Below are 27,949 nucleotides of genomic sequence, written 5' to 3' on the forward strand. Positions count from 1 at the left end.
TCTCCGAGTTCAAGGTCATCTGGGATTAAAGGTGTGGTGGAACACACCTTTAATCTGGGCTGCCCCTTCTGCTGGAGACCATATAAGGACATTGGAAGAAGGGAGTCTTGCTCTTGCTCCTTCGCCTGCTTGCCATGTGGAACTGAGTAACTGTTAGATCCTTGGACTTCCATTCACAGCCACTACTGAACCATTGTTGGGAATTGGACTGCAGACTGTAAGTCATCAATAATTTCCTCTACTATATAGAGACTATCCATAAATTCTGTGACTCTAGACAACCCTGACTAATACAGGGGCCTTCAGTTATTCCTAGACATCCTTACAGCAAAGCCTGCCTTGGCCCTGGTGAAAGGCCTACATAGGGCAGGCAGAGAGCCATTGTGAGTAGCAAGCAGGAACTAGGAAACACCAGTGGTGGACAACAGCATAGAAAACCTGGGCATCACAATGGCCAGACCCCTTCCTGAGCTTGATCACTGCAGTAGAGGGGTGCTGGGGTGCTGTGATATATATTCAGTCCACACCACGGCTATGAGAAAAACCTTTCTGTTAATATATCAAGCAGGATTCAGTTCTAGGGTCAGATTTATCATGTATTTTTCTGATAGTGGAACAGAAATACTTTCTACAGACACACCCAGAATTGTGTCTCCTAAGTGACCCTATTTTTTATTATTTTTTAAGGTGTGTTGGTGTTTGCCTGCATGTCTGTATGAAGGTGTCAGATCTCCTGGAACTGGAGTTACAGACAGTTGTGAGTTGCCATGTGTTGATGGGAATTGAACCCGGGTCCTCTGGAAGAACAGCCAGTGTTCTTAACTGCTAAGCCATCTCTCCAGCCCCTCCTAGGGGGCTCTAAATGCAGCTAAATTGACAATGAAGATTAACCATCACAGATGCTGCTCATCTGACTATTTGATCCAATCTGGCCACAGCCTCCTGGATTCATGTCTTCATTCTCCACCCTCCAGAGTGGCTTGGACTATGGATTTATGCCACCAAACCAGACTTTGTATGGGGTTTGTTTGTTTGTTTATTCTTAGAAACTTTTATTGATATTTTTTGAAGATTTTGTTTACTTTGATTTTATGTTTATAAGTGTTTTTATCTGCATGTATGTCTTTGCACCATTTGTGTGCCCGGCACTCACAAAGCCAGAAGAGGGCATTGGATCCCCTGGAGTCAGAGTTATAGAGAATTGTAAAGCACTATAGGTGCTAGAGATTGAACTCTGGTCCTCTCCAAGAGCAGCAAGTTTTCTTCACTGCTGAGCCATCTCTACAGCCCTTGGATTTATTTTAAGTCAATATGTGAGATGTGCTTTCTACAGCTTTCAGCAGGACAGGAAGACTTGTTATGGAAAGGGGGCACTGAAGGATTAAGAGTGGTTGATGCACGCCAGTCAGTGGATGTCTCTTCTCCTTTGGTTATGGCTTTGTGAGTTTGGTGGAACATTTCACTTTCTGTGGGGAAGTACACACCCTCCGTGACATGGGTGGCCACTGGCTGCCATCCTACGATCACGAAAATATTCCTGAAGGTAAAATCAGTGTGCAAAAAAAGAGATGGATGATGTGAGTCTTCGGTGACGTCAGTGAGCTTTGACCCATGATATGGTATCCAAGGCTGTCCTGCCAGTGGTCATCCTAACGTGTGAGATAAAGACCCCTATGGGGAAGCCAGCTCTTATGTGAGGTTCCTAGGGGGATCATATCCCAGAGGAGAGGAAGCCAAAGCTTCCATCGAGGCCTCAGATCCATCCATGAGGTCCTGATCACTCCTTTAGCCCCTCCCATCATTTCCCTACATTTTTATCTGCTGTGACCATTTCTAGAGTACTTCTGTGTGCTGACTACCCTGTTTAATAATAGACACAAAGACTACATGGCCAGAGACACCTCTTCTTACATGATGCCTAGCTGCTGCAGACTGCCAGGTATTAGAAAAAGATCAAGACAGCTCTATACACACTGATATGAAGCCAGCCCCAAGACGTGCCATGAAAAAAAGTCAAAGACAGAACAGGTGAACTGTCTACTATGTTGCACAAATATATATACACAAGAAAATAGCTGTGCCTGTACCCACATAGAATGCTTACAGATAAATGCAAGAGAAATGGATATTAAAGACCTAGGGATGCGTCTCACTTGGTAGTGTGCTTGCCCAGCTTGCATAAAAGCCCTGGGTTTGATCCACAGCAAAGCATTTATGGGCTTCTCTGTGAACACCACAGCCAGCCGCACAATGGTGCAGGACAGGCAAGAACTCGGCTCAGGTTCAACACAGTACCCAGTGCTGCTTCAAACTTCAAGAACTTGATCCTGGGTGGCTTATTTTGGGCATATTTATGCACAGTGTAATTTGGTGAAAAGTTTTCTGGTGATAATTAACTCAATTAATTCCATGTGTGTAGTATCAGTACTCTGAAGGTGGAGGTAGGCAGATTAGAAGTTCATGGCTAGCTTCAGCTGTTTGCTGAGTTCAAAGCCAGCTTGGGCTAGAAGGAAGGAAGGAAGGAAGGAAGGAAGGAAGGAAGGAAGGAAGGAAGGAAAGGAGGGAGGGAGCAAGGGAGGAAAAGCAGAGGAAGGAAGGGAGGGAAGGAAAGGAGGAAGGGAGGGAAAGAGGAAGGAAGGAAGGAAGGAAAAAGAAATGGGCCTTCAAGGCTGCTGGGTGGGGGGCAGGGAAGCTCAGGTAAGAAGCTTGCTTGTTTGTGTTTTAGCCTCTGCAGTTTGAATACTTTGCAATGTGCTTTAAAAAAAAATAGATAAGAAGTTGCAACATCCTGGGAAAGCATTCAAGACATCTTGTTATCTTGACGTGATAAATTCAGGTTTCAAAATCGTAGGTACAATGCGACCCCTATTTTTGTCGAGAAAAGCGTGTGGTGCATCTCCATACTCAGAGGGATGTGGTGTTAGCTGGTGTTTCCACTGCAGTTTATTTGACATTTTCCTGATAAAGTACAAACAGTTGAAAAGGGCACAAACACCAAAGCCCAGGTCCCCCTTCTCCCGTCTTTGGACCCAGCTCCCTATAGGCTGCACTCTGCTTACTATATGGACAGTGTCAGCAGACATCGTGTCCAGGGTGATGTACGTCAGGGGGTGGTCTCTCTTTGTGCTTACCTGGGAATTCCTGTTCTCATCAGTGCATTTATATCACTATTGGGCAGAGAGCACATACTTTACTTCTTTGTGTGTGGCAAATGCATGTGTGTGTGTTGAGTGAACTCATAGACACATTCAGGTGCACACTGTACACGTGCATGCAGTCAAGGGCCTTCCTTAGTTACTCTCTGTCTTATTTATTCTTAAAGATTTCTTTGTTTTTCTTTTCCATGTGTCTGTGATTTGACAGCATGTGTGTATGTGCACCACACGCATGCTTTCTGTCCTTGGAGGTCAGATGAGCTCACTGGATTCCCTGGAACTGGAGTTATGGATGGAGTTGTGATCCACTGTGTGGGTGCTGGTAAACCAAACCCCAGTCCCCAGGTATAGCAAACGCTTTTAGCTGGTGGGTCATCTCTCCGAATCTTCTACTTTATTTCTGGAGACAGGGTTTCTCATTGATATGGATTCACTTGGCTGTATTAGTCGGCGAGCTCCAGAACTGTACCTGGCTCTGTCTACCCAGCCCTGGGATTACAGATGCCCACCAGTCCTCCTGGCTTTTTATGTGGATGTTGTAGATCGTAACTCCATTCTTCATGCCTCTATGGAAACTGCTTTATTGACTAAGGCATTTCCACAGCCCCTTGATTTTTTTTTAAAGTATTTATTTACTTATTGTTAGATGCATGGATGTTTGTCCTGTGTGAGTCTGTACACCCCACCCTTGCAGTTTCTGGGGAGGCCTGAGGAAGGCATCAGAACTGGACCCTGGTCCTCTGGAAGAGCAGCCAGTGCTCTCAACATCCCTTCAGCCCAGCCTCTTGATTTCTTTAAGAGAGATTGATCTATTTATATTTTATGGGTATGAGAGTTTTCATTTGCATGTAGATAACTGCATGAAAAGCATGTCTGGTGCCCATAAAGACCAGAAGAGGGCACCAGGTTCCTTGGAACTGGAGTTACAGACTTCATAAGCCACCATGTGGGTTCCAGTACCAAGCCCAGGCAGGCCCACTTCAAGAGAAGCAAGTTGTCAGGCAGTGGTGGCACATGCCTTTAATTCCAGCACTTGGGAGGCAGAGGCAGACATATTTCTGAGTTCGAGGCCAGCCTGGTCTACAGTGTGAGTTCCAGGACAGCCAGGGCTAACACAGAGAAACCCTGTCTCAACAACAACAAAAACAAAAAACAAAAAGCAAAACAAAAAACAAACAAAAAACTAAAACGAACAAAACAAACAAACAAACAAAACAGAGAGAGAGAGAGAGAAGCAAGTTAAAGGCTGAGCCATCTCACTAATCTTGTTCCTCCCCCGCCCCCACTCTACCTCCATGAAACAGAATCTCACTATGAGGCAGAGGCTGGCCAGGATGTCACTATCTTCTTGTCTTAGTCCTGAGATAGGAGGTGGGTACCGCCATGCCTAGCTCAAACACATTACAGTGCTGTGAACTGAGACAGTCTTTGAGCTCCTGGCGTTCTCAATTCAACACAGAAGAAATAAGTTTCCTGTGCTCCATTATCACCCACAGCTCGGCTCAGCTCGCCTCACTCAGTTTGGGAAGCAGATTGGGTGATAAGGTCTCCCGGGCCACTCTGAATAAAATCCCCCTCTTCTCTGCCTGCTCTGGCATCATGGCCTCCACCCACCCTAAGGCTTCTGCCTCACAGACAGGGTGAGTGCCACAGAGAAACCTGTTGCCCTGCTGGGACTCAGGAGGGCTCAGCTCAGGACCCCTCCTCTGCCTCCATCCTCAGCCAGAACTGCCTGGAAACAGATCTGAACACGGAGGAGAGGGGGGGGCGGCAGGCTGACTCCCTTTCCCACAGACCTTAGGTTAAAAACGACTGGCCTAGTTAAAACCACACCTTAATGAGGCTTCTTTCTGGCCTAATTGTCACCATGGCAACGACCCCTAGTGGCCATCTTTAATTAACTTGGAATCAGAGTTGCCAAATGAGCTCCTTCAGTAAATTGCTTAGGAGCCTAGGCAGTCACGCGGCCCCTCCTCTGTCCTCTGCCCTCTCTGCTCCTGCACATCCAGGATGATGAGGCAAGAAATTCTCAGCCTGCCTTCTGGACTTGCTCGCCATGGTCAGGGAGGAGCTCAGATTCAGAACAGTAGGAACAGGACTGATGACTGCAGGACATACGTACTATCTCCTCAGTCTTCACAGTGAGGCTAGCAGGGGGACTGCTGTCTCTTCTGACAAGGAAACACAGTCACGGGGAGATTAAGTCCTTAACTGGCAGAGTTGGGATAACACACAGGCTGTCTGGCCCCAGGGTCAGCATCTTCATGCCTCTGCCGGAGATGAAGTCCCTGGGCTCACCTGCTCTTTTGGAGTTGGAGTTGTGACTGTCTAGCTGTGTGACCGTGGGCCACTCACTTCACATCTGTCATGTGCTTCCTCCCCCGAAATGGGCGTGGGGTAGGGGCAAAGCATGTCAGAAAGTGGGTAAAGTCCTGAGCTGCAGAATCACTCTGCTCGGCATCATTGATGCTACCAGAGCCTCCCTGCCATCGCACCATGATGTGCTTTTGGAGGCAAGATGACACGCAGGTCTAGATAATAAGTACCACCACAGACTGCCTGGCTTTACAGTTCTTCCCACAATTCACCTCCCACCTCTTGGCAAATCTTTGTTTGTTTGGTTGGTTGGTTGTTTTTTGTTTTTGTTTTGTTTAGAGACAGGGTTTCTCTGTGTAGCCCAGGCTGTCCTAGAATTCACTCTGTGGACCAGGCTTGGCTTGAGCTCGGAGATCTGCCTGTTTCTACCTCCCGAGTACTGGGATTAAAGGTATTTACCACAATCCAGGCTCCCTGTTAAATCTTAATGGCTTTATCTTCAACACACTAGAATTAAGCCAGGGCTTGGCAGTGGCTCCATCTTGACAGGTGATAGGAGGCAGGCACTAGATTATTGTCAGAGAGAAGGGACCTCTTCACTGTGGCAAGAACTTTGCTTTATTTTGCATGACATCAAGACTGTAGATGGACTTCAGGGGTGATCACTTTTGCCCCTTGATCATTGCCACTCTAGCTGGGCATGGTGACACATAGCTGTAAACCAAGCACTTGCAAGACACAGGCAGGAGGACTGCAGATTTTAGGCTATCTCAGACTATGTAGAAAGTTCCAGGCCAGCCTGGGCTATAAACTGAGACTTTGTCTCAAAAAGGAAAAGAGAAAAGAAAAGAAGGAAAGGGAAGCAGAGGCTGTGAGGGGATAAGGAGTTGTTCTAGTGCTGCTGGTGTAGCTTAGCAGGATAGCATGAGCCTGGCTTGTGCATCCTGAGAGGGAGCAAGAAGAGCATGCACGCACTGGCCTCATGCAATCCTAGCTGGTGGAAGTCAGAGGCTCAGAATTGCCAGGTCAGCCTCAGCCTGTGATACATGGGGCACGTCTGAGCAAAAGGAGAGGAGCTGGGGAGATGGCGCAATGGCTATGAGCACTGGCTAATCTCCCAGAGAAACAGGTTTGAGTCCTAGCACACACACACCTGAGGGATGGCTCACAATCATCTGCAATTCCAGTTCCAGAAGATTCAATGCCCTCTTCAGGCCTCCTTGGGCACCATAAATGCAAGCAGAAAATATACCCTACACATTAAAAAAAATAATTAAGCATCCAGGCATGATGGTACATGCATACCTTTAATCCCAAGACTTGGGAGGCAGAGGCAGGCAAATTTCTGAGTTTGTGGCCAGCCTGGTGTACAGAGTTCCAGGACAGCCAAGGCTATGCAGAGAAACCCTGTCTCGGAAAAAAACAAACAAAAAAAAATAGATAGATAGATAGATAGATAGATAGATAGATAAACATAATTTGTTTGTTTTTTGTTTTGTTTTTTGTTTGTTTGTTTGTTTGTTTGTTTTTGGTTTTTCAAGACAGGGTTTCTCTGTATAGTCCTGGCTGTCCTGGAACTCACTTTGTAGACCAGGCTGACCTCGAACTCAGAAATCCACCTGCCTCTGCCTCCCGAGTGCTGGGATTAAAGGCGTGGGCCACCACCGCCTGGCTGATAAACATAATTTTTAAACATTCAAACCAACAAGGAAAGATCACTCGGTGCTCAGTGAAGGAAGGATTGGGGAAGGGGAACATTGCAACTGGAAACAATCAGATCTATTAGGTGGCTACCAGGATTTGTTGCCAGACAATAGTGAATCATTCAGCCTGTGACTCTAAGCAGGAAGGAGGGTAGTGGCTGAGTTATAGACAGCTTGTAGGCAACCCGGCAGAGCTGGCCTCGCTTTCAGCACCACTAAAAGAACAGCTCTCTGCGGGCTTAGGCGTGCGAAGCTCTGTGACCTGAACAGACCTACGCCCCGCGCGTCCCACAGAGCCCGATATCTAGGGGAATGAGTCTTGGAATCCTTCCTCTGAAAATATCCCACCTTTGAAAACAGTTTGCTACCTTCTAAAGTGAAGAAAACTACCGCGCACCGTGTCTGACGGCCTCTGTGAGTGAACACAAGCCCCGCACCGCACCACAGGAATCCGGGACGCGGTGGAGGGGGATGGGGGTGGGGAGGGCTCGAGGGCAGGCAAGACCTCTGAAGTAGGTCTGTCATTCCACTCCCAAGGCTGGAGGATTAAAGACGAAGCCAGGTCTGACGCGGGTTGTGGGTGGGAAAGTGCTGGGCGAGTGCACCGCTGTGATACATCTCTGCTGACCAGGTTGTCTCGTCGCCTCCTACACCAATGGTCACATCCTCCCTCCAGGGCAGTCAGAATGCAATCCAGGAGCCTCTTTGCTACTGGCGCCCCTCTGAATGAAGTCTACTTCCGATGAGATTCTTTCTCTGGCGATCAACATGATTCTTTTTCCAAGTTTGGGTGGTGCTACTAGTGCGGCTCTGGAACTGAATCGCCCACTCAGGCTCCTCCCTGGAACCATCTCTACACAGGTGCAGCGAACAGAGATTGAAGACCTGAAGGATTCCCGGAATTCTTGCTCAGAAATGACCTCCAGGTCCAGCCTCCAAAGGCATGCCTTCTCTCAACTTCTCTGTGGAGAGGGAAAATAAGTTCGAGTGAGACCTCTGCTTTAGCTATTCCCTTAAGTCCCCCGTGGGAGTCCTCCTTGGATCAACACTAGTGCCACAGTGCTAAGCACGCCACAAAGTAAGACCTCTCTGCTAATGTCCAGCTTAGCACATGACTACTCCCTGGCCAGCACACTCTCTCCATCTTTCCCCACCCCGGGGAACTTAGTGCTGATGCTCACTTCATCCTTAGAAGTCTCTGAAACTGAGCAGGCCTCCATGTTGGAACGGCTCTACCCTTAGGAAACAGTGGGTCATGCCCACAGACACGGTCATGCCCAGCCCAGGGTTTCCTTTTTTTTTTTTTTAAATATTTATTTATTTATTTATTTATTATATGTAAGTACACTGTAGCTTTCCTCAGATACTCCAGAAGAGGGCATCAGATTTCGTATGTTACGGATGGTTGTGAGCCACCATGTGGTTGCTGGGATTTGAACTCGGGACCTTCGGAAGAGCAGTCGGCGCTCTTAACCACTGAGTCATCTCGCCAGCCCCAGCCCAGGGTTTCTTGATGTGACTGTGAAGGCTTCAGACCTCCGAGGAAACCTTCCTGTCTCCATCATTCAGAGAAGTCAGTTTCTCTTGGATGGTCTCAATCTTAGTTTCCCTTACTTTTGAAATAGAGGACAACCAAGTCCCTCTCCAGAAGAAACCAGAAATGAACTACTGGTCACAGGGTTCTCTTGGAAACCTGAAGATGTCCACACCTGAAGATGCCTAGAGGAAGCCTTTCTTCAACCCCCAGCCAAGCTATTTCCCAGAATCTTCCCAGGCCCTTCTGACTTCTGCTGAGCCCCAAGCAACCATTTCTCATCTGTAAAACAGGAAATCCCATTTTACAGCTGGGAAAAGTAAGGCCTGAAGTTCAACTGTCCTACCTTTCTCCACTTCCTTAAACCAAGACCTCTGGTGAGGGACCTCAGCCTTCAGCCAGTCACCATAGATGCCCCTGGCCACCCCCTCAGAACTGTTATTGTTGCCATTTTGAGACAGGGTTTCATTACATGGGCCAGATGGGCCTCAAACTCCTGCCTCCTATTTCAAGTGCTGGGATTTACCGGCATTGTACCACTATGTATTTATTTTCATACAAAATTGAAAGAGGTGTAAGGAGCTATTGAAGACTTTTGCTCACTGCCACAGGAACAAGAATGTCCAGCTGCCTCTTCACCAAACACTCTTCAGGAGAATGAGGCTTCCCAGATGGAGAAGGACTAAACAAGACAAAATATCACCAGTGCCTTCACCATGGTCCCCCGATGCCCCCCACAAAGGGCCTGCATCTTCTGTCTGACATTTTTTTTTTTTTTTTGGACCAATGGGTTGAAGAAATTAAATAACCCAGCTAAGGTCACCTTGTGGGAGTGTGGAGCTTGGGGACTCGAACCCACCTATACCTCAGCATCTGAAAGGACAGGAGCCAGGCTCTGGATCCTGATGGATGGAAGTGGGAGGAAGGGGGTAGAAAGTGAAGTGGTCTGGGAAGGGTTTTCCACACAGGCTAGAGCAGGAGCCCCTCTCTTCTGTGGACCCCCTCCATCTTTGCACATGACAAACCAAGCAAAGGAGTCCCTTTGGATTGTCTGCTTGGCAGATGCAGACGCCAGACCACACCCTGACCTCGGCGTACCTGTCTGCTCAGGAGTCGGGGGGGGGGGGGGGAAAGAAGTCTACCATCTTTCCACGTCTTGCTAATTCTGGCATTTTTAGAAGCCGAGAGGCAACTGATTTTTAATTAGCTGGAATGATGGACTGTCAGGAGCTCTGGTATTTAAAAATATCTGTGAAAACAACTATTACACATTACATATTGCTGCGCTCATTTCGGCAAATATACCAGGGTCCTGGATTAGGTCTTCTTTCTATGGTCCACCTGCCAGCGCAAGGTAGCAGACAAGAAAACCCGGCGTGGGAAAACATGGAATCGGGAATGACACCGTGGAGGCCATCTCCCAACTCTGCTAGAGTGGGGACGGTGCAGGGGTGTGTAAGGGAGGGAGATTGGGTGGGGTTTTCACTTCCACACTGCCACGAGTGGGAACATTTGCACCGCTCCTCCAGCCCCGAGAAGTAACAGTGGAGTGGGTGCCTTCTCTGAACCGGTACTGGGGGTGCTGCGAAGAAACTGGACCCTTTGCTAAGAACAGGTCGCCATTAACTCCGCAGCCTGGGGAATATCTTTGGCTTTGAACTTGCAGCAGCCCAGGGCTCTGTGGGACCCAAGGCCAGGCAGCGCTTCAGCGAAAATACCCTCAGGCTAGGGAAGTCTGGCCTCTACATTTATCCTAGGGCACCTCACTTGGCCACCAGAACCCCCAAATTCCCGGTCTTCCTGCGCATACACTGCACACAGTAGGTGCTGAGAGTCACGTGTAATTCTCTGCGAGGTCCCTTTTTGGCGCCTGCGTGCTCCGGCACCTTGGGCTCCCCCTGCTGACTCCCGCGGTAACAACCTGAGCCAACGCAGAAATCTTGTGTATTCTTTTCCTTCCTTCCTTCTTTCCTTCCTTCCTTTCTTCCTTCCTTCCTTCCTTCCTTCTTTCCTCCCTCCCTCCCTCCTTCCTTCCTCTCTCCCTTCATTCCTTCTTCCTCCCTCCCATTCTTCCTCCTGCCCACCCTCCACCCCCCTTTCTTCCTCCTCATTATTATTGTATTCTAGTAATATATTAATAATATATGACAATACATTATTGTATTCTAGTAATATAATATAATTCTAGCATCACACATGTCAGATAGGTGCTCTACGGAAGAGTTACACCCCATTGCTGAAATCCTGTTTAACTTCAAGGAACTCTGTCTCTCAACCCATCTCTGTCTCTGACCAAGTAACTTACAAGAGACTGCCAAGATCTTATTTTCACACTTTAACCTGAAAGCAAAGACTGAAAATTTTTAACTGCTCTGGTTTTCCCACTAACTACTGAGAGCTCTAATGTTAAGCACCATGGCTAATACTAACTGAGCAGCTACTGTATACAAGAGGCATTGCTGAACTTTACATCTGCACATTTACCTCCCACAAGCCTCACCTCAGGCTGGGGCTGTTACCATCCCCACTTTAAAGCTGAAGACACCCATGCCTCCCCCCCTAAGTCAGTACCCTGCTCACACAAACTGAAAAAAGGTTTTAAACCAAGGTAATTTCAGAGCTAAGGCCACAGTTCCTACCTATACCAAGGAATGTTGTGATAAAATAATAATAATAGTAATAGTAATAGTAATAATAAAAACAAGAAGCCTTTGATGGGCTGGGCTGTGATGGCACACGCCTTTGATCCCAGCACACAGAAGGCAGAGGCAGGCAGATCTCTGAATTCAAGGCCAGCCTGGTCTACAGAGTGAGTTCTGGGGCAGCCAGGGCTACACAGAGAAAATGGGTGCGGGGGGGGGGGGTAGGGGGCTGTAGAAGGATTACTTGCAAATTGGAGAGTAGCCTGGTCTACACAGCAAGTCCCAGGCCCACCAGGGCTGCGTAGCATTATTATTCTCTAAAAAATCTTTAATAATTTTTTCTACAAAGAGAAATAGATGTGTGTTTTATTCAGGTAGAGATGTCGGGGTTTCATGATATTCTGTACCACCAGCAGTTATAGCATGAGTAAGAAGGCCACCCACATTTCCAAAAGAAGATGAAGTTTAGCCAGGTGGTGGTGATGCACACCTTTAATCCCAGCATTTGGGAAGCAGAGGCAGGAAGATCTCTGAATTCAAGGCCCGCCTGGTCTACAGAGCAAATTCTAGGACAGCTAAGGGTACACAAAAAACCCTGTCTTGAAAAACTAAACAAACTAAACAAAAACAAACAGAAAACAAAACAAAACAAAACAAAACAAAATAACTTGCAAATTGGGGCTGGAGCAGAAACTAGTGTTTAAGAATAAATACTGCTTTTACGGGGGACCTGTCCAGCATTTCACAACTATCTATACTTTCAGATCAGGAGGATCTGAAATTCCCTTCTGACTTCTGTTGGCATCTGCATTCATATGCACATTCTCACACAAACACAAGCATATAATTGAAAATTAAAGTAATAAACAAACCAGCGCCCAGCAGTGGTGGCACATGCCTTTAACCCCAGTACTCAGTTCTAGGGCAACCTGTCCCTACAGAATGAGTTCTAAGACAGCCAGGCTACACAGAGAAACCCTGTTTCCAAAAACCAACCCAAGGGGCTGGTGAGATGGCTCAGTGGGTAAGAGCACCCGACTGCTCTTCCGAAGGTCCAGAGTTCAAATCCCAGCAACCACATGGTGGCTCACAACCATCCTTAACGAGATCTGGTGCCCTCTTCTGGAGTGTCTGAAGACAGCTACAGTGTACTTACATATAATAAATAAATAAATCTTAAAAAAAAAAGAAAAGAGTTTAAAAAAAAAAAACCCAACCCAAAAAAAACAATTGACTGCATTTGAGGACTGATCCACTTCTCTTTGATGATCTCTATCAAAGCAGAATCAGCCTCATCTTTGTTCCTGGGGATCCAAGCAGGCCCCAGCAGCTGCCCTCACTAGGTCTGAATCTAGTGCTGGCTTGGGCCAAAAGTGCTGTAGTGTGGGTCCCCTGTAGGAGAGGGTGCCCCTATGAGAAAGCCGTGGGCACACACTGGACTTAGAGTGGTAACTTGGAGAACAGTTAATGCACTCTTTGGCTCATTGGCACTTCCAAGGTACCACAGTTGTGATCTGGACACAGGATATTAAAAGGTCCACTCCAGCCAGGGGTAGTGGCACACACTTTTAATCCCAGCACTTGGGAGGCAGAGGCAGGTGAATTTCTAAGTTCAAGGTCAGCCTGGTTTACAGAGTGAGTTCCAGGACAGCCAGGGCTACACAGAGAAACCCTGTCTCAAACAAACAAACAAAGGTGGGGTGATCAAGAGCCACAGATGCTGTGGGAGGGGCACCTTTAATGAATTTTGAGACAAGAGAGCTTGTCTCAAAACAAAACAAAACATAAACAAAAAATGAAACAAAAAACTCAAAACAGTACAAGACAAAACAAAACAAAACAAAAGGTCCATTCCAGTCCCTTGTGCTAATATTCTAAAGTGGAAGCTGGAGATGCTTTTATGACTCTTCTCCTGGCCCCAGCCTTTCCTGGCACTTTGTACCCTAATGAGTACCGAATGATGCTACTCATCACTCACCTGCTATTCCAGGCCCTGTGCACAAGGTCTGACACAGGCTAGAAGCCTGTTCATTGAACATTCCCCACCCAGAGCATCCACGGCTCACAATCGCCCACCTCTTTTCATTTTTAATTCTCACAAAAATGGACGTTTACTGCTCCTCCTGGATGTCACTTAAAAACCTGGATTTGCCTTTTGCCCGCTGACAGGATAAAGAACAGCATCTGAGCTTCTCCTGTGGAAAAGCTCCTGACCAGGAAAGCAGTCAAAGGTAAGTCTGTATCTTTGGGAAAGAAAACTGGAATCACTTCAAGGCACAGGAGCTGGTGAATGCGCCATTGCCACAGAAGACCTGCATGTGCGTACATGAGTGTGTGTGCACATGAGCTAGAATCTGTGTTCGCAAGCAAGGTCCCCTCAAGATGGTCTGTCTGCTTGTATGTGTGTACACAGACAAGATTGCAATATGGTTGTATGTCTGGAGGACAGTGCATGTGACGTGTGTGTACATTTACAACTCTTTTCCCACCTGTTTTGTGACACCATGTCCCTGTCCTGAGCATGCATGTGCACATATATGCATGCACATATGACTGTTTACAATGTAATCCCCGGACCTGTGAAAGAGGCTGTGTGTGCTGTGTGTATTTGCATTTTTAAATGTGAAGTCCTTTCTAAGTGGGATCCCCATAGATGCTCATTCACATGTACTCTTTAGCTTTTTACCCTGTCTCCGATTCTGTGAGTATACACGGGTCCTCTGCCACAAAGGCTGAACCAAGCAGGTCCTGGGACTGGCTAAGTACCTGGGGAAGACCTTGACCAACCTTTGTCCAGAACCCACGCCCCGTGACCTCTAAATTTCTGCTCCTGGCAGGGTCTCAGTTGTCCATGGTCACAGACTATCTTCCCCCAAGAAGTCCCTTTAACTCACAGTCCCTTTTCCATCCAGGGGGCTGAGAGTTGGGGGATATTCATCTCGGGGAGTTTTTGTTCCGCCTCATGAAAGGCCTCAATGGCTGGGAATACCATTCTAATTATGGGGAAGCCCAGCTTATGTGGGGGACACAAAGGGCTGTGGTCTCATAGCAGCTCCTTCCGTCCGTCAAATAAGGCTGTCTAATGACGGGGTGAGAGCTGTGAATGCCTAAAACAAACTCAAAAAGGAGGGAAAATAAAGCCGCCGGGGGCTTAAAATATATTAAATTACCCTGAGTAGGACTGGCTTTGCAGGCCCTGGTTGGAGAGGTTGTCTAGGCTGTGAGTCCTGCTATTCACATGGGGGGTGGGGGGAGAGGGGTCAGCAGGTCGGGTGGGGAGGGGTTCACAGAGCTCTGGCTCATTCTCATGCTAACATCAGGGACATGCTGCTGGCTTACTGAGCTGGAAAACAGAAATGAATTTGCTATAATCCTCCTCCTCCTCCCTCTGCAGCCCAGAAGCTTTGCCTAATTGCAGCCCTTGGAGCCTGCTGGGCTTTGGGACATGGCCACACCCTGGATCCAACACCCCTTGACCCTCCCACCCTCTCTTTTCGATTCTTCCTTCTTTGGGGCTCACAGATGGGTGTGCTCCAGGGCTCATTTGAAGGAGTGAAGAAAGCGGGCAGTGGGGAATCAGTGGACAGGAGAGCACCAGGTATATGTGTGCCAGGCACACTGTTGGGAGAAACAGTTCCTCCTAATCCGAGCTATACCTTTACATGTGAGCACACTATCTAGACACATATAGCTCTTTACTCGTCTACACCCCTTTACACATAGCACAAATACACCTTCATGCAATATAGAGGCATGTGTTAACCTTTCCATGGGCAAACACAGCACGTGTGTGGGCACACACACACACACACACACACAATTTTCTCCTTACCCCTTCTCTTGAGAGAGGTTTCAGTCTGTATCCCAGGCTGGCCTAGAACTCACTATGTAGTCCAGGCTGGCCATAAATTTACATTCCTCCTTCCTCAGTCTCTGGAGTAGTGGAATTACAGGTGTTAGCCACCAAATGAGTTACACAAAGTTCTTTACAGACATTCCTTAATAAGACATATTTCTTTCCAAGAAAGCATATGCTACCTCCCAGACATGAACACACACATGCATGCACATACATGCACACGAGTGCACACACACACACACATACACACACACGTACACATGCGCACGCACGCACGCACGCACACACGCACTCACACTTTCCAATGTGATCCCAGAAGCGTGGACCTGGTACAATTTCAATATTTTTAAATTTATTTATTCACTCTACATCCTGCTCACTGCAGTGTTTAATAGCAGAGGATATGATGCATAGATGACAGCTGAGAGGTGGCTTTTTCCCAGCCTTAGCTGAGTCAACACTGAGCTGTTTGTAGCTGCTACAAGACCTTAGAGAAATCTGTCCCAATCTCTGGATCACTGGACCTCTTTTTTTTTCTACTAACAGGAATGCTCAAATTGGTTGAGGGGAGTAGAGACCTGTAACTCCAGTACTAGGGAGGCTAAGGTAGGAGGATCAGGAATTCAAGATCTGCCTGGGCTACTAAGTCACACACACACACACACACACATAAATAGAGGAGAGATTACTTGAATTAAATGCTCTAGAAAAACTCTACCAGCTCAGAATTAAGAGCCATCTCAGGAGCTATGCCTTCTGTCCCTCCCCTGCTTCTGCACACTTAATGTGAGCACACGCACACACTGCTGGCACGCTCACACCTCCACAGTGTGCCTAACAATGACTTCCTTTAGTGTTCACGTGGTTATAAAAAGAAGCAGTAGCCGGCATCCTTCCTGTTGTAGGTGGGGACGCCTCCTTCCCACCCACTTTCAGGCCTGCTTCAGTAGCTTTGTCCAAGAGACTCTGCCAGTTTGGGAAACAGCGATGACAGGTGTGGCTGTGAATCATCTAGCCCCACAGTGTGGCGCCAGGGACCCAGGAAAGACATTCAAACCCGCTCTGTTCTTTCTCAGGGCGCCCTCTGCCGGTGGACCTGTGACCCGCGCTAACGTAGGCAACTGCAGACCTAACCCAAGAGTATGAACGGTAGAATCTCTGCCTCTGGGTTTCTGCTCAGCAGTGAGAGGAGCTTGGAAACTGCCCAGCCAGAGTGGAACGAAGATCACAAAATTAAATGGTACAGGAGCGAGAAAATCGCAGCCTCTCGTCTGTAAAGGCTTCTAGGCACACCCTGCCCCTCCATCCTCCACAGATTGCTAATGAAGGTTGTGTGGACTTCAGGGCGGGGGGCGTGCGCTAGCCCTGGATGCTGATTTCTGGTGTATTCTGAGATGCTCTAGGCAATCAAAGAAAGCACGTGAAAGAAAGAGCCAGAATCCCTTTCTTAGCCACCACAGGCCGAGAAAGGGTAGCTGTAGAAGCTTGTAGACAGGCCTGCCCTGGGACTTCTGCCACCAGGGCCTAGGGAGATCAGAGCCAGTTCCCTCCGCTGTAAAGACTGTGCTAGGCAGATTTCTAAGTTCGAGGCCGGCCTGGTCTACAAAGTGAGTTCCGGGACAGCCAGGGCTATACAGAGAAACCCTGTCTCAAAACAAAACAAAACAAAACAAAACAAAAAAGACTGTGCTAACTGGTTATGGAGAATGAGGGCATCTCTCTGCACTGTAGATGCAACAGAGGTCCTCCTCTATACTCCAGCTGCAGTCAGTGTTATGTGAGCTTCACATAGCCAGAGCAAAAGGCCAACAACCTAAGGCAAATTGGCTTGAAGATGGAAACACCATACGCAGGAGTCCCAAATCCTTTCAAAGAAACAAGGGGGGTTGGTACGGTGATAGGAGGAGACCCCTTTAGAGGTGAAATGTTGGCACTAAATGTATAATCATGGGGCCAGAGCTGCTTCCTGGGTGTCATGGAGAGCTGCTTCACCCCAATGCTCTCTTCTTGGCCGGCACAGAGGTTTCACAGGCCATAGACCAAGACAAGGGGGGTAGAATTGGGAAAAAGAGATTGTATGGTAGAGATTTGAGGGGGCAGTGATTGGAGCGCAAGCTGAGGCATCTGCACCAGGCCTTTCTTGTGTGGCCAGAGTCAAAAAAGAAGGAGTTTCCCAACAGCTGCACCAGGCCTCTGCCCCCTCCCCTCCCCCCCACTGTCCCACCAGGTAGACTGACCAGATCTGAAGCTAACCTGTGTTCCGTTCCCACTAGACTATGCTCTACCCTGGCTTTTGGGATGAGTATGGCTGGTTCCTTGAAGGGCAGCAAGGGTGTGCACGGGCTTTGACCCAGAAAGGGGGAAGATTTGAACAGCGAAGAGAGAAAGTGTGGGCTTAAACTCTTGTTGTTCGAGCTAGGATCTGAGGCCAATCCATTGCCCTGGAAGGGAAAACATTTAGTTCCTGCAGCAGCAACGGGTCTCCTCAAATCCATGGATTTGTAAAGTACATGCACTCTCACCAATAAGACATGGGTTAATGATTCCAACATTAACCCATGAGGTCTGCCAACTGGAATTTCAGAGTATTCTCCAAACATGAAAGGAATCCTTTGGGGCAGCTCGGTTCTGACTCCTTGGGGTGGACAACTGAGGTTTTTGAGCCATTCCCATTTTTAAAACCTATCCCCTAAAGTCATTTACCTGTCATTTACCTCTGCCTTGTCCTCACTTCAGTGGCCTGCCTGCCCTATCAACTTCCAGCTGCTACTCACAAGGAGAAACAAGATCTTGCTGTTTGCAAGAATATTACTTAAATAAGCAACCGAGTTTGACTTTGTTTCTTTAGTGTAGTTGCTCTGCAAGGACTGGATAGGATCTGGAAAGTCTGGTCTCTGAGCCCAGATGGAAATCTGGGACCAGCCAGGGCCTCCAGAACAGCTATGGTTCTTTGGTTAACCTGATGGAGCCTCCAGCAGTCCCCTTCCCACTCCACCCCACCCCTGCAGCCTGGCTTCCAGCAGTCCTCCTCCCCAACCTGGCTTAAGCAGGTGGTCTGCCTGAAGGTCTCCTCTAACTTGGTAGGGTCACATCTGATCTAACCACAGAGCCCTCAGAGCCCTTCCTAAGTTGGCAGGGATCTGGAGACTGGGTGTACAAAGGCCAACCATGGTCAATGTAAGGAGAGCTTTTTAGGATATCCCCCCCTCCCCCCGTTTGCACTCATCTAAACATTCAGACCCTATAATCCCCGAGTGGCCACCTTCATGAGCCATGCAAGAGCTGAGCAGCAGAGCTGAGCTTAGTGTATGGACTAAACTGATGTTTGTAAACACAGAACGAAATCAGGAGAGAGCCAAATGAAGACAAAGCCACTTTCCTCCGATCATTTAGAGAAATCTCCACTTAGCAAACTCTTTCATTTTCAGGGCTGCTCGGGGGTTGCCTGAAGGTCTAGAAAATCCCTGTGCTTCGGGTCGAAATTCACCCTTGAAAGAGTCCTGAGGACAGGCGCACAGAAAGCACAGATGTCGGGAAGAATTTATGGGTGGTACCCCCAGGACGCCAACGGACTACTTGGGGTTTACTATACTGCTTTTCTGTGAACTTAAAAAACGCATAGCTGTTTGCCTAAATTGCTATACCCTCTGGGAGGCAAGCATGAGTGTATTGGCAGGAATCACTGTGCGTTCTGAACCCTTAGCTGCGATGCGAACTTAGTTCATTCGGTGCAGCCGGGTTCCTGGAAGCGCCACCCCACACTCCGCAACCCGCCCGGGTGTTTGCAAAATGTGTTATCCGGATCCTTATATTCTCTATCTCAAGTGCCCAAGACTCAAAAAACAGACCAAACTATACCGCCCGAGTGGAGAAAGTGTGGGATATGACACTAGAGCGAGGTACCAAAATTGGTAGGAATAACAGACATCCCAGACCTCTGTTTCCAACGTTTTGTTCAGTGTCTGGAGGAACGCACTGGGCAGTGTGTCCCAGGGTTTATGCAAGTTCGACTTGCAAAAGCCCCTGAGGCTTTTGCAAGAGTGCGGTTTCCCAAAGGCCTTGCATTCTCGGTGCTGACTTTTCCTATCAATGGGAGAGACGCAGGCTATTGACCCAGCGGCCTCCTCCTTTCGGCCTATTGTGGCGGCTCAATCACGCACTTACCGGAAGAAAAGCAAGTTTATCTTAGCTTGGAGGAGCCTCGTGGTCTCTCTCTCTCTCTCTCTCTCTCTCTCTCTCTCTCTCTCTCTCTCTCTCTCTCTCTCTCTCTGTGTGTGTGTGTGTGTGTGTGTGTGTGTGTGTGTGTGTGTGTGTAAAGAGTGGGGGAAATTCTGCAACCAGGACTGTGCAGATGGGTTGAGGATAGACACTTTCAGAAAAGGACCAATTTCCCTTTCACAATGAGCGCTAAGTACCTGACAAATGGGACTGGTGTTTATTCATGAGCAGGTACTTTGGAGATGGCGATTAGAACAGCCGCCCTCGCTGCCTAGCCAAGGTACTTAAAGCCGGGCAGGTGCAGCTCGGCGCGCGGTCCCAGCGCACAAAGCCCGCGGCCGCCACGGCGCGGAGAGGGGGCGGGATGCGGGGCGCGCGGGCCCGGAGGGCGCGCCGAACGCAGGCACCTTAGCCCTTTGTTCCTCTTCTGGAGCCAAGGCCACTTCACAGAGGGGCGCCCCGGGAAAACCTCCCCTCTAATTACCAGGAATTTCCCTCCAACCCTCCTCTGGGAGCCCAGCCGAGCAGCTCTTGGGCTGGAGGCCGCAGAGGCTCGTGGGATCTGGCCTCGCGTTTACATAAATGTCGCCTGGGAGTTAACCATTGGCTAACCAGCTAACTAACAGGACAACTAGGACGGGACCTGGAACCCAGGCCTGGGAACCGCGCGGGCACCCGCCGCGGAGGCGCCACCTCTGGCGGTGCGGACAACCTCGGGCTTTCAGGTTTTGTTTCAACTCCAAAGGGAGAAAATTGGGGTCTGTCTCATTCTCCAGTTTACTGGCGCCAAGGTCTTGGGACAAACTCGATCTTGCCCTCGCCGCCGCGGCTACAGAATCCCTAAGAACCACCGACTTTAGTGACGTCCTCGCCTCGGTAGTGAGAGCTTGCCGGCACCGAGCGCAGGCTCCTCCGTGCTTTAGACACGGGACGTGGACCAGCGGAGGACAGCTCCTGACCTAGGCCAGGCACTGTGCGAGGCAAACCTCAGGCTGCCGAGGTGCTGAATGTCAGTAATGTCCCGAGGTCGGAAACACCAGTGGTGTGCGTCCTCCTGGGTCTCTGTCGCCTGGGATTGTTCTCTGTCGCTGTTGTTTTAAATCGTTTCGAAAAGCCCACTAAGATAACTTATCTTCAGCCCACAGAATCAGACAGGAGAAATGTGTTTCAAACACGCCGGGTTCCTCTTGGGGAGAAAATTCTTTGAGGATGATAGAAAACAAGAGACAGGGGGAAACGATGTCACCCACCATCAGGCGAGCTTTTACATTTCCCACCGCGAATAACCCGCCAGCTCTCCCTTGTGAGATACATCATGCTTATTGACACCCATGAGAGACATTTCTAGAACCTCGAGGTTAGAATAAATTATAGAGATACGGTAAGCCTGATTCTCAGGCAAATCCGATATCCAGAGACATCCTGATTTTGAATCCGATGGACGGTGGCAAACCAGAGACAACGAGAGGAACACTATGAAGGAAGGCCCGAGTGTCCAAGACCCTAACTGCACAGCGCCAGCCAGTCTTCTGCTGGGCAGGACAGCGAGGCGAGCTTGTCGCCACAGTTAAGAAAGAAACGCTTCCCCTCACATCTCCTGCCAGGGCCTGAGTTAGAGTTCCAGGGTGAGAGTAGGTTGGACACCTCCTGAGCCAAAGAGACACTTAGGATGAGGGGAACCAGTACTCCCGGCAAGCCACCAGAGGTCCGGGTGCAGCGCTTAGCTGTTTGGCAGACCCCTTAAGAAGGGCTTTCTGACCCGATGGCCTTGGATAAATGCTTTGAGGTCGAGGAGCCCAAGGCGTCGCTGAAGTTCTTAGGCTAAAAGAACAGGTATCCTGCACCACTGCGGGAAGGGGGAAATCAAGACCCATAGACCTACAGATTCCTCCCAGGTCCCAGTGCAAAGTGACTATCAGCCCTTGCTGGGGCGGGGGTGGGGGGTGAGGGGACAATACAGGTAGGGAATAAAAGATAGATTGGAACCGCAAGAGGTGGACTATAGATGCATGCCAAGAGGTTTATATTATTTTTTGCTCTCAACGCCTCCCCCCCACCCCCCATGAGACAGGGCTTCTCTGTGTAACCTTGGCTGTCCTGGAATTCACTCTAAAAACCAGGCTGCCTCTGCCTCTGCCTCCCGAGTGCTGGGATTAAGGGCTTGTACCACCACGTGACTGCTTCCAAGACTTTTAAGGCAAATCTAATTGATATATGTGTGCTCAGAAGAAGGTAGGTACCAACACCCACAAGTTATTTCCTTCCCGTTAGGATTGTAAACAAATCACATCACGGCTATATGATATATAATATAATATATGATATAATATAATATATGGCATAATATTCTTAGAGAAAGAGAGATGCCTAGATGTAGTCACACTTCCCCTCCCCTAGTTGACTGGCCACATTCCTACTCTAAGTTTATTTTCCTAGGAGAGTTTTGGGCCAATTCATTCTTGGGCAGGTGAATTTAGCATCCTTGATTTCTGGCAAAGCCTTACTGAACAAGGGCAGAGCTAAGAGCATCTCCCTTAGCCTAGTGAGTTAGGTAAGCCTTGTGACTTTCCAGGCAGAAGCAGGAGACCAAACTAAATACATAATACATAAAAAAAAAAAAAAACTTTAGATCGGACCTGGTGCTCTTAACCTTGACCCTGGATTCACCAAAAGTGGAAATCTTTCACTCAAGAAGAGTTGGGTCTGGATTTGGGCGTGGCTGGAGTGGAACACGATGCTCAATCCTTACTCTGACTATATCACCAATACATCACGTTTTCATTAGTTGGTGACACAGCCTCTGTGTCCACTAGGAAAATCCAGAAAGTTCAAATTAAGACAGCATCTTGTTTAATCACCGATGGGAAGACATTAACTTCAACTGGTTCCCACCCTAACTCCTTACTGCAGCAAGTTCCTAGGGTTGGGGTAGATCTCAGGTGGATCTGGTATCCCTGCCCTCTCCTTCTCCATCCTGCATCCTCCCATAACCTCCTCCAACTGCTTTTAGAGTGTGTGAGGAAAGGGCTAAGGGTTCTCTGGTTTAGAGCTCAAATTTTCACAATTGTTGAATTGATGTGGAGTAAGAAAGGTCCCCCATACTCCCACCCTCCCTTGGTAGAGCACCTGCCGAGTCAGCCTCTCCCTCCTCTCCTTTGTGGCCCCTACACCCACCAGGCTCCCCAGAGAGGAGCCTTCATCTTCCTTTCCAATGAGAAAAGGAAACTCAAGAGAATTGGATAGAAATTGAGTCTCCCATTGTTGACTTCAAATTCAGGAGAACCTTGACACTCTCCCCTCATTCCAAAGGGGATGGAGCCACCTCCTCCTCCTTCTTTTAATTCTTCTTCTCCTTCCTCCTCCTCCTCCTCTTTCTTATTTTCTTTCTTCTTCTTCTCCCTTCACACTCCTCCTCCTCCTCCTCTAACTTCCTCCTTCTCCTTTATCTCCTTCCTCTTCCTCTTCTAATTCTTTTTTGTTCTGTAGGCATCAGGGTGCCCAGCAGTGTCAGCAGCTGAACCCAGAATGGTCTCTAGTCAAGCAAGTAGCTCTTCCCTTGGCATTCAGTTCCAGCCTGGCTGGCAGTGAATGAGCTTTGCCAAGACCATGCTTGAATGCAGGTACCTAGTCTGACAATGGCTTTAGGCAGATCCTTTCCCAGACTCAGTTTCCTTATCTGCCAAGAGACAGAAACTTGTAAAAGAGGACTCCTGGCATCTCTAGGTTAGTGCTTCAAAGAAGTAGGAGGGGGTGCTAGGTATGCAACCCCAGCATCTCAGAAACTTAGGCAGGAGGATTGCTACAAGTTGGAGAGTAGTCTGGACTAAAGAGTGAGACTCTGCCTCAAAACAAAGGAAAGCTGAAAACCCTGGACAGATAAAGTGGCTGGAAGGAAACCCCTGGTGTTTGGGACCTTCCTTCTAGAGGGGAGGTTTCAGTAGGGAGAAGCCTTACCCCAGATAAGCAGATATTTGGTTTCTACAAAATATTGCTATTTCTAACCTTAAACTGCCTCCAGGATTCTAGGAGATTGTGACATCTTAGATGAACCTCATTTTCCCTCCAGCACCCCTCAGTTCATAAGTAGGTAAATAAGGGCACACTAGACAGCCACAGTTTGCAAAGACTGGCACAAATTACTGTTCTGCATCAGACAGGTACATAGATAATATGTGTAATATAGATGAAATACATATAAGTATTGTATTCCATCTATATTGCATATATTATCTATGTGTGTTCTATATGTATTCAATCCTGAAGTTCTCTCAATTAAAGGGCATGAATCTTGTTCCTATCCCCCATTAATTAAAGAAGAGGAAATGGAGAAGTTACCGTTTGCCTCTCAACTAGGAAAAGGTGCAGGCGGTTTAGGCTTGTGGCTATGCTGCCAAGGTTCTGACCTGTTCCTAAAGCCTGCTCCTGAGGACACATTTCCTCCTCTTTTCTTTACAGATCTGTCACTTTGATCAAATCTCTGTTTCTTCGTGTGTAAAGTGGGCTTGCAGTGAGGCTGCTAATGTTTGACTGAGTATCTGAGACATTATGAATGAACAAACACATGAGTGGCAGACAGTGTCATGAACAATCACCTTTAGTAATCACTACGGTCATTTCCCTCCCACTTTAAAACACAGACACAGACACACACAGACACAGACACACACACAGACACACACACAGACACACACACACAGATACACACACACACACACATACACAGACACACACACACACACACTTGATGCTCCTGGTTGGTCTCTAAGTGCTTGAAGAGAGCAACGAGGAAGTCTGGAGCTGGGTCTAGGAAATCATACTCCATCTTGCAGAAAGATAACCACAGCCATGGAAGACTCCCTGATCCTTGGGGTCTTAAATATAGACACTTAGAGAGCTCTACCCTCTAAGGAGGTTTGGAGGCATGGGCCCTGGAAGAAAGTCCCTTTGGATAATTGAGAGACTTACAGACCCAAGATAGAAAACTCTGATGAGGGTAGATCTGAACCATGTCCTTATTTTCTTTCTTAGTCATAAGGTTGGTTAACCATCACCTATGGATAGAGATAAGACTAGATCCTGCTACCAAGACAGATCTTGTCACTAGGCTGGCTATCTCTGCCACATTTAAAAATATTAATTTATCCAGGGTTTATTCGTCCCCAATCACTGTTATAGGCATTGCGGATAAAGCAGACAAGCCTAAGCCAGGCAGTGGTGGCACATGCCTTTAATCCCAGCACTTGGGAGGCAGAGGCAGAGGCAGGTGGATTTCTGAGTTTGAGGCCAGCCTGGTCTACAGAGCGAGTTCCAGGACAGCCAGGGCTACACAGAAAAAACCCTGTCTCAAAAACAAAAACAAAAAACAGACAGCCTTAGGTAGTGGTGTGTGTGTGTGTGTGTGTGTGTGTGTGTGTGTGCAACCGGAGAGAGAACACAGCAATAGCCATGGAGATACGGACCTACCTGCCTCTGAGCAGATTCCCCATAGTGAGGTGGGTCAGCTGGATCTCCCTCCTTCGCTCATCCTTACAAGCCAAGGACACCCAGCCACCTCTGCCTGGAGTGGTTATTCCAGAGGGCAAGGCTGGCTGGACTCTTTTCTCTAGCAATCAATAAGTAGAGCCCGCTGGGAAACCAGCTAAATGGTAGAGGTGCGTGTGTGAGGTCCTGAGTTCCATCCCCAGAATGAATCACACCAAAGAGAGAGCAAATTAAGGCAGGGAACCATCTGACTTGACTCAGGTGTTTGGTCCTTCTCTTTCCCAAAGGATGCCAGGGAAGACTAAAATCCTAGAGGCAGTTTAAGGTTAGAAGTAGCGATATTTTGTAGAAATCAAAAGGACTAGAAAGGGTGGAGCTGTATTCAGAGGTAATTACGCTACTAACCTGGGTCACAAGTATCAGCTCATTTATGATCATGATGTTCACATGTTATTAATATGTATTAATAAGGAGAACATTGAGATGCCAAGATGAAATAAAGTCACATAGTGGGAACTAGCACATCTGGGTCAGAAGTCAATCCCAGGTAGTGTGGTCCCACGGCTTACATACCCAATGCGTGACATAGCTGCTTATCTGGGGTGAGGCTTCTCCCTACTGAGACCTCCCCTCTAGAAGGAAGGTCCCAAACACCAGGGGTTTCCTTCCAGTCACTTTATCTGTCCAGGGTTTTCAGCTTTTGTTTGTTTTGAGGCACAGTGTCACTCTCTAGTCCAGAGACAACAGGGAGAGTCAGGTGGGTGAGATCTCTGACCCAAAGTTCCCCCTGAGGAAGAGGAAGAATCTAGAACTGCCTCTGTTGATTTTTTAAAACAACAACAACAACAGCAAGTCATTTGGGGGACTAAAGATATGACTCAATGGTTAAAAGTATTGTCAGCTTTTCCAAAAGATCCAGGTTTGAATCCTACATCCACAAGGCAGCTTACGTTATTCTCTAAGTCTATAACTCCACTCCCAGCATATCCAATGCCCTCTTCTGGCTTGGGAGGGCATCGGGCACTCACACATGATGCACAGATGTACTTGCAGACAAAATACCTATATTCATAGAATAAATAAAAAGTAAAGTCATTTGGTTCCCCTTTTAAAGAATATAAGTTTCTTCTCAAACTCCTGTACCATCAAAGTGTTAGTTAAAACAACAACAACAACAACAAAACTGGGCATAGTCATGCATGCCTTTAATACCAGCACTTGGGAAGAAACAGGGAGATTTCTGTGAGTTTGAAGCTAGCTCGTCTACATAATGATTTCCAGGACAGCTAAGGCTACATAGAGAAACCTTGTCTCAAAATTTTGTCTCAAAATTTACACATAAACTTACACATACACATACAGACACATGTACATATAAACCAGAGTGTCGGTGACAGATCATTTGGGGCTGAAAGAGACTAGGGAGGTCAATGTCAGCTTCTCCACAGGACACTAAGGTTTTGTCAGAGGACCCCAGGCACCTAGCCCTTCCAGGCCACACCATGCTGGGACAGATGGGCTGTATGGTGTGTGTCGGGCTCCCTTTTGTTACTGCTTTCATAAAATGTTGTAAAACTATGTTTCTTTGGATGTTTTCCTTTTCTTTTCATAGATCACCTGGCAGAGCCCTTCCACCCTTTCTCGTGGTCCCTGCTTGCAAAGGAGACTCCAGTGTTAAGGAATGGAAAGAGGAAATCCCTGAGAGCTTTCTTACATCGAAGTGAATATCAAAAGCAAAATAAATGCAAATCTCAACGTGTTTTAAACCGATGTTCTTCTTCTTTTTTTAATTCACGTATTTATAAGTCAATTTCACTGACTGAAAAAAATATTGACAGTGCGGCTGAAGATGTCAAGAGAGGGAGAAGGTGGTGGAAGTTCCAGCAAGCTCCCTGGACTAGGAGCTACTTGTCAAAATTTGGTCAGGAGGAGCGTGCTCTTGTGGAAAGGCAATGTCCTAGGAATGAGAAAGCAGGGAGAAGAGCCCCCAACCGAGGGACAGGAACACAGTGGGAAGAGCATAGAGGGTGCAGTGGGGAACACAAGCTTCCGATTTCGGATTTCCAATTTACTGTGAATTTAGAATCGAGAATCATGGGCGTTGGTACGTAAAGCAGTGTCACAGAAACGATGTCAAATCCGGCAAGGGAGAGTGAAAGACAGCTCTGACGTTGCCCTCTGTGTCTTTCAGTTGGGAGAGGGCAAGGCGGAAAGAGTGACACCTAACCCCGGAATCAGGCATGCAGGAACCGAAGGAGGTCTTATTGGGGTTTCAGCCAACTTCACCCCACACCCGCCATCGCCATTTGGCGTAAAACTTTCATTTAGGCTCTGCGGAGAGGAGAGGCTGGTAGTGCTGTGAGCACTGCCTATTCCTCTTATAGCTAAGCTGCAAGCACATTTAGTTCTCTTCCCCAAGGGCACGGCTCCCCTATCCTCCCCTTCGGCTAGGTCTGAACTGCAGAAAGAAGATAGAGAGACGCCCAGAGATCGTTGCAGGAAAGAGGTTGAAGCAGCCGCCCTGGGGAAAGGCCGATGTTCTGCCCAAGTTGTCGCAGGGCGCCCCTGACCCTGTACCCATCCCCCGAAGTCTGACACCCTTAAAGGTCTGGAGCGGCAGCGCGCCCCCCTGAGGCTCAACGGGGAGGTTTTGCAGCACGCAGTGGTTCGCGCTGCTAGTCCAGGTCGCGCAGGCCCGGAGTGGGGCGGGGCATATGGGGGTGCAGACGAACCCCGCCAAGGGTCCTTACCTCTGCGCGGGCATCCCGTCCGACCAAACGCAGTTTGCTGCTGGGACTGCGGGGCCGGGGAGGCTCCCACGGGCAGGGACCGCCCCCCCCGCCCCCGCCCCAAGCCCCAAGACCTTTCGGTGGCCCTGAGGAGGGTCGCCGGGACCCAGGCACAGGCGCCGTGCGGGCGGGAGGAGGTGGCTCCTGCGGGGCGCGGCGGGGCGGGGCGGGGCGGGGGTATCTTCCGAGCCCCGCCCGGGACGGGGACGTGAGAGCGCTTATCCCGGAGAACAAAGGCAGCTGGGGATGGCT

At 48.4% G+C, this 27,949-nt stretch overlaps 1 long non-coding RNA gene across 1 annotated transcript; it reads right to left on the minus strand.

Annotated features, from left to right (window-relative positions):
* Positions 1–6,070: 6,070 nt before the first annotated feature.
* On the minus strand, positions 6,071–27,793 carry LOC147002953 (uncharacterized). Its single transcript, XR_015047861.1, has 2 exons — positions 27,659–27,793; positions 6,071–8,136 (listed from the first exon to the last, which is right to left on the minus strand). It is a non-coding gene; the product is annotated as an uncharacterized LOC147002953 (long non-coding RNA).
* Between the last annotated feature and the right edge of the window lie 156 nt (positions 27,794–27,949).

This window comes from Mus caroli, unplaced genomic scaffold, assembly GCF_978045245.1.
Source record: "Mus caroli unplaced genomic scaffold, Mus_caroli_1 scaffold_8, whole genome shotgun sequence".
Lineage (NCBI taxonomy): Eukaryota > Metazoa > Chordata > Mammalia > Rodentia > Muridae > Mus > Mus caroli.